Source organism: Dromiciops gliroides, chromosome 4 (genome assembly GCF_019393635.1).
Source record: "Dromiciops gliroides isolate mDroGli1 chromosome 4, mDroGli1.pri, whole genome shotgun sequence".
Classification (NCBI taxonomy): domain Eukaryota; kingdom Metazoa; phylum Chordata; class Mammalia; order Microbiotheria; family Microbiotheriidae; genus Dromiciops; species Dromiciops gliroides.
Window position 1 is genome coordinate 51744391 of NC_057864.1, and position 7834 is coordinate 51752224.

The window sequence follows — 7834 nt, forward strand, 5'->3', positions numbered from 1 at the left end:
AATCTGACTACATTTAAATTTTAAGATGAAAGTCAAAGAGAACAGTTCTGTTCTCTGATAATATGATGCTTCTTTTTCATTGAAATAACTCAAGCACTTGTTAGAATTTCGTTTTTTAAGTATGAGGTGACAATAAGAAGAAATAAGCAATCCTTGCTAACAGGTAATAGAACAGCTGTGGGGAAATAAAATTATGAATATAAACTTTCCCTGGCCACACTGTGAGAATGAAAGAGACAGAGAACAAGTTTTCTTTATGCAAAGCAAGTCAGAGGAAAAGAATGGCTAGACAGAGGCAGTGGTGAAAAGTAAAGGCCCTGGCCCCACTTGGGGTGGGGTTCTTGGTGAAGAAGACAATGCAGTGCTACCTCCCCCCTTTTCCAAATAAGGATGGAGGATGTTACATCTACTATGTATTGGAAAACTACTTCAGTTTCCTGGAGATTGGAATAGGGTTCTCAGTGCCCTTAGGGCATTTAAGAAATCCAGCATCTAAAAACTGGAAAAAGAATAGTCTACCTTTTACCATAAATGGAATCCAATGTGTGAAACAAGTGGCTCATCCAGATTTCCTCAGTTTTGCTGGACCCTGCAAGCATGGGAAGGGAAAGAACAGGCTCTCATTCTGGTTACTTCTGGCTTTCTCCAGGTGACAAACACATCTTCTTTCTCCATCACACATTCCTTTAACAACTTCTTCTATTCTTCTTCTTAGATTCACTTAATCAACATGCGTTTAGGAAACACCTACAAAGTGTCAGGTACCATGCTACGATACAAAGAAAGGCAAAAGATAGTTGCTGTCCTCAAAGAACTCATAATCTAATGGGGGAGACAAAATGCATGCAGAAATGTACAAATAACAGAAAGGAGAATGCAAAAGAATTAACAGAGAAAGGATGCTAGAACTAAGAAGTATTGGAAAAGACTCCTGGTAGAAGTTGAGGTTTTAGTTAGTACTTGAAGGAAGTCGTGGTATCCAGGCAGCAGAGATTAGAAAGGAAAGCATTGCTGATATGCGAATAGCAAGAGAAAATGCTCAGGAATCAATAGATGGAATGTCCCGTTCAAGGAACAATCAGAAGTCCTGTGTCACTGGCTCAAAAGACAGAATATAGGAAGAATGGAAAGATCTGTTATTACTTATTTATGCTATAGTCTGTTCAAACCTACCAAATGCCTCTGCACTACCATCTGAGTGATACTCATTTTAAGTCATTAAGAAGTTATGTTGATATATGATATGCAACTCTACAATAGCAGGTACAGAATAATAGTATGAAAAGATAGGATTTTATTTCTGTGAGAAGTTTGAAATTTTAAGGAGGCTTATAATTTCCCAAAGGTATTCCATTCATCGTAATATTTAAAAGTGAAGATACAATTCACAACCCAAGTCTTCTCATAAGATGATGAAGAGAGGGGCAGTGGAAAGAGCGCCAGCCCTGGATTCAGGAGGACCTGAGTTCAAATCAGGCTTCAGACACTTAACACTTACTAGCTGTGTGACCCTGGGCAAGCCACTTAACCCCAATTGCCTCACCAAAAAGACAAAAAAGACAATGAAGAGGATGTCAGTTGTCAATATTCCATTTGAGATATTGTCATTATTTTTTTTTTTAACATAGGATTATCTCTGGCTCCAAAATCAGGCCAATTTGTTGTTGTTGTTTTTTTCAGTGAAAATGGAGATGAATTCTAATGCATGTTTTAATTGTGTTCTCTTCTGATTCAATTAAGATAAAAACTATTCTGTCATTTAATATAGAGATATACGTATCCCCACATTCACATGGACTGAGTAATATTGGATAAAGTTCTGGACTTGGAATGAGGAAGACCCAGTTTCATATTCTTCTTCTAACACTAAGTAGCTATATGACCATGGGTATGCCATTTACCTTTCTGAGTGTAGGTCTCTGCATCTATAAAATAGGAGTAATAATACCTCTGGTACCTACCTCACAGAGCTGGTGTGAGGATCAAATGAGATAATGTCTGTAAAGTACTTTGTAAACCTTGAAGTGTTATATAAATGTCAGTTACTATTAAGGTTAATTACCTATCTAGCCTTGCATGTAGTAGATTCTGAATAAATATTGTTTGATCCGCCCAACAGTAAGGGTAAGTAATTCCTAGAATGGAAGTTTTTCTCCTTCAAGGTAATCTTACAAGGAGTCTGGGAGGAGGAAGAGGGGAGAACAGGGAAATGACCATTTGATTAAAAATGGATTTGGCGAGATGGAGCATAGTTCCATGGGACTCTTAATGTGAGCTCAGAAAGCTATGAATATATTGTAGGTTGTACCATTAAAAGCATAACAGACATACTGAAAAATAGAAGAATTGAGATACAGTAATGTCCTAATTGCACAAAAATTAAACAGAAGGAATTGTAATTATGTAGAAAGTTATAAACTTATAGCTCCAGAAATATATAGGAACAAGTACATAATGTGGTAATTAAAATATCCATTAAAACACATATGGACTTAAAAGTCTCACTGAAATTCCACTATTAAGTTTTAAAGGGTCTTAAAGCTGCCAGTTCAGCTGTTTAAATAATAGGAAGACCTGAAATGGGAACATATTAGGTCATTGTATTAGCAAAGCCTACATTTTACGCCTTTCTAATGTTATTCTTCCCAGTGTAGACCTACCATTTTTTTTTTCTTTTTTGGTCATGACATAGTCCTTACTGAATGCTATTTCAATTACCAAAAGAAGTCCTTCTGAAATCCACGCAAATGAATTTGGGAGGTGCACAGCAGACAGGAGGACATTTAAAACATCTTTAAATCAAGTTGGCAGCCAGTCTCCTGGTGATGCCTACTTTTTGCTTTCAATTGGAATTCCATAAGCATTCATTAGTGAGAAAAAGATCAAAGGGGAGTGCAGTGGTTTTCCCATAATGAAGCCCTTTACAGCAGACATTTTGGTTAATAGATGGAATGAAATTGTAGACTAACCATTCTAAAACTCATGAATTTCTTTCTTCCAAGATGCTTGTGTCTTTTGTGTTGAGTGAAATCCTAAGCCAATTATTTATAGTAATTTCAAATGGACTCCCCTTGAAGAGATATTTCTCATGGGTGGACAGTGAAACTTAGAAGCACCGGACTTTAAATCACGGTTGGAAACCTAGCCCAACACTTAATAGTTGTATTTATCTTGCAAAGTCACTCTACCTACTCAAGCCTCAATCTTTTCATCTATAAAATGGGGGGGTGATGTAAGGAACAGCTTCCTAATATTTAAAGGAAACCCAAAATGGTATGAGTTGCATAGAAAGGGAGCCATTGTTCCATTATTGGAAGACTTGAAACAAAGGCCAGAGGAAGATTTATCAGGAGTTGTATAGAAGGAAACCAGATATGAATTGGAATGGGTGTCTTTTCTGCATGAGGCCTCAATGTTGTCAGATGGCATCCCTTAGAGAGGGAGGTATAGTGAAGGCAAAGGACAGGCAAGATGCTTAGTTGGCTTCAGGAGCTCTGCAAAGAGGAGGAGATGTTGCTGTGGTGAGGGCAGCACTGCATAACCATTTTAATAGGTTCAAGGTTGAAGAGGTGACCCTTCAATCAATTATTAGCTTCAGAGAAGGAGAAAGAATGACTCATTATTCACCTCTGACAGATGGACCACAAAATATCTTGGTTCAGGTAGACAATGAAACTTCCATCAATCAAACTCAATTACAGCCAAGCACAAGAAACCATGTTCAAGAAGACAAAGAGGACAAAGATGGGGAAGGGGAAGAAGAGGAGGATGAAGAGGAGGACAAAGAGGAGGAAGAGGAATCTAATTCCTAAAGGAGAAATAGAAAAATCTGGGTTAGTCATTTATTGAAGTAAATTTTATGATTCAGGAACTTGCTCTGTTTAAAATTTTTTTTTTCAATGCAATCTTTATGTCCTGTTAACAGGGAATGAGGAACTCTCAGGATATGCACTTTTAAAATGATACTATGGCTCCCTGAAGCTTCAGAATGTTGAATTACAACAAAAACTAACAGTAGGAAATCCAAGGATCTATAGTTTACTATGAGAAAGAAGGTCAGGGGTGGCTAGGTGGCGCAGTGGATAAAGCACCGACCCTGGATTCAGGAGGACCTGAGTTCAAATGTGACCCCATACTCTTGACACTTACTAGTTGTGTGACCCTGGGCAAGTCACTTAACCCTCACTGCCTGCCCCCCCAAAAAGGTAAAATTTATATAACTTAGTCAAATTAGACACATAGACATACCAGAGCTAAAATTCCATGTAACATTATATGGAAATTTTTATGTATTTTCAACCATCATAGTTTAAATATAAGTTAGCCTTTCATATTTTGCTGACACATATAGACAATTAAAGGCATGCCATTAAACCCCTTGTATACAGAAAAAGGCCATGTTTCAGGTTCTAGAATCTAGTAGATAGAAAGATGAAGAAGTTTAATAGGATTCAGCCTCTCATGTAAAGAGCATAAGCTGTTTAAATGTCACTTCGGAGGAGTCCCATAACATAGAGTTCATGATATGCTCCTGGGTGTGGTTGTGACCATATCTTAATTTGAATTATCACATTGGGGTAAAATGTAGTCAGAATAAATTTTAGAGAGAAAATTCTGTCTACCAGAAACTAAAGGAGAAGAGACAAACCATGTTCTTATAAAAGTAGAAGACATATTGTGATAATAAAATTGAATTGTTTTAAACTCATTTTTTATTTAAGGAAATATGCCATATTTTTAATGTAAGGAAATAGTTGACTGGATTTGTTTTTACAATAAAGAGAAAATGGCTAAAGAATTTTTTTATTAAAATAGATGGTCTCTGGGATCCACTACAATTCTGAAGTTCTCTGATTATAAGAGAATAAACATCTACCACCTACTTCAAAGGATTGTTGTGTGGTCATCTTTTTTTTTAATTGTCTTATTTTTTATTTTTTTTTCCCCCAAGGGAAAGAGTGAACTGTGAAGTGCCAAATAATGGTGGGTTGTTGTGATATATTCTTTGGAATGTCTCAAATTATAGATGTTGTATGTTCAGGGAGTTGTAGATCTTAGTATTATCATAAAAACATGTGGGAATCTATGTTTGGCTTAGTCATTTTTCAGTTATGTCTGACTCTGATGACATCATTTGGGGTTTTCTTGGCAGAGATACTAGAGTAGCTTTCCATTTCCTTCTCCAACACAGTGATGTCATTTTGGTTCTCTTTGAGAATGAAGGACAACAACTAACCATAGTCAATTTTGATATGTTATGTACATATAGTAAATCTTTTTCATCATGAACTTAATTTTCAAATGCAAGCATTTCAATTTACAAAGAAGAACAAAAATAGGATTTATATGATTCTGTGGATTTCTGTTGTTTTTATGTAGATATTAAATTTAATAAGGTAGTAACACAATTGCCTTTTTTGTTTGTCCCATTCTAAACTTTTTTCTTCTGTGTATTTTTATATTTATTTAATCCTCGCTTATATTAATATTCGTGCTTGTGTATCTCACAGGTCTTCTCCAGATATTTAAATGAATGTACAAAGATAAATTTTCATATATACACATACATCTTGAATGGGGGCATGTTTTGAACAAGAAAGATTTGGATTTTAATACCATCCCGAACTGGCTATGTGACTTTGGACAAGTCACTTAATCTCTCTAGTCTAGAATGTTTCCCCACTGGGAGTTCTGTATACCAGTAAAATCACAGATCTGGTGAATTCAGAGGTTTGTATGCATTTCTATACATACATATATACATACATTACGAACATAAATACATATGTGTATATGTATGATGCATATTCTAATTAAATTATTCCAGTATTGTTCTATGAGCATACTAACTTTTCTAACTCTGTTAGGTTGTTCTTTTGATCCAAAATTTTTTTCTCTTCTCATGCAATAATTAAGTTTCTGAATATCATTTCTTCATCTATCATAGTAGGAGTAATATTAATTTATATTAAAATAGTGTTTTAAGGGTTCAAAAAGTACTTTATACATATAATCTCACTTGATTTCTCCTTAGAAGAATCCTGTAAAGTAGCTGTCATTGCTATTCCCATTGTACAGATTAGAAAATTGAGACAGAATAGTTAAGAGACTTGCTGAGGATTACAAAACTAATAAATGTCTGAGACTAGATTAGAACCCAGGGCTTCCCGACTATAACTGTCACTCTACATCCTATGATACCTACCTCACTTTATTGTTGTTAGATTCAGATTAGGTGATGTATTTAAAGTGCTATGTGATTGTAAATTATTATACCTCATAATTCTTTTTTTTTTCTTTCACACCCATCATGGAGCAAGTTTTAAATAAATTGCTTGTTGGTTGGTTAATTATTTTTTCAGGAATTTTCATATTAGTTTTGGGCTCACAATATTAATGTAGTTCTTTCAAGCTTGAACACTGTAAAATTATGTTCTCTCAAAATTTTCTGTAGATGTTACTTGCTGTGTGACTTTGAGCAAGTCGAGTCTGCCTCGGTTTCCTTACTTATTCTGTAATTCATTAATAATTAATAAATGCAATTCATTAATTCATTCACTCATTCAGTCAACAAATCTGCATCCAGAGAAAGAACTTATAAATAGAAGTACGGATTGAATGATCTTACATATACTTACATATTTGTGTCTAATGGAACCCCTCTCTAGAGCAGGGAGGGGAAGGAGGGAGGGAAGAAAAAAGGAAAGAAAGAAAAATTATATGATAACATTATTATATTTAAAAGGAATAGCAAGTTACACATAATACATTCACAGTTTCATGTGCAATCATCTTTTTATCTTATGGAAATTCTTGTTTTATTTTTTAAGTTTGGAATACAATTTTTGAAAATATATTTATTAAGCATTTACTAAGTTCCATATAATTTGCCAAGCTCTGAGTATACAAAAAAGGCAAAAACAAAATAAAACTTAACAAAAACCCCACAGTTTCTAATCTAACTCCAATGGAGATGACAGCATGAAAATAACGACAAATAATTAAGTATCTACTCTTGTCTGGAACCTAGCAAATGATTAATAAATATATTTTAATTGTATTCTTTCTATGTTAATTCTCTTTCAGGATGTAAAAGCAGGAAAAAGGAGGCAGCATGACATGATGTAGTGGACAACACTCTAGACTTGGAGTCAGAAGAGACCTGGGGTTGTTCCACAGCTCTAACAGTCCCTGTCAGTGGGCCACTGAAGAAATCACCCAGCATGTTTGGGTTTCTGCATCTGTCAAATGGGTGTAACAAAACTTGTACTTCTTACTTCACATGACTGTTGAGAGGAAAGTGTTTTCCAAACCTCATTGGACAATATGTATGAGTTTATGTTATTAAAATAAAGGAATTGTAGTAGATGATCCATTCATTAATTTCCTTTATGGTCTAAAATTCTATCATTGAAAAAGCATACCAAAACTTCATTCATAAGGATTCAATTAATTTGAGGGTTTTCATAATTCATGAGTAGAGTGGAGAGGCAGCCTGGGAGTAGTATGCTACATACAGTATTGGACCTGAATTCAGGAAGATCTGGGGTCAAATCCTGAGTGATCATGGGCAAGGCACTTGATCTCTCTGGGACTGTTTCTTCATCCACAAAAATCTGTACCAGGGAAGAGTAGAGGGTCTTTAAGCCCCCTCCTAATTGAAATCTCTGATCCTAGGAACATATTGATGCTTAGTAAGCCATTTTCTCAGAGATTCTACAAATCATTTTTATAGATAAAACTGTAGGGGAATGGGAGGAAATGATTAAAGAACTGGAAAGAAGTAACTACCAAGAGTAGTGGAGATTGCATCCCATGGAACAACTGTGAAAAT

General features: G+C 35.2%; 1 pseudogene; it reads left to right on the forward strand.

Annotated features, from left to right (window-relative positions):
• The first annotated feature begins 3471 nt into the window (after positions 1-3471).
• On the forward strand, positions 3472-3812 carry LOC122753077 (annotated as a pseudogene).
• The last annotated feature ends 4022 nt before the right edge of the window (positions 3813-7834 follow it).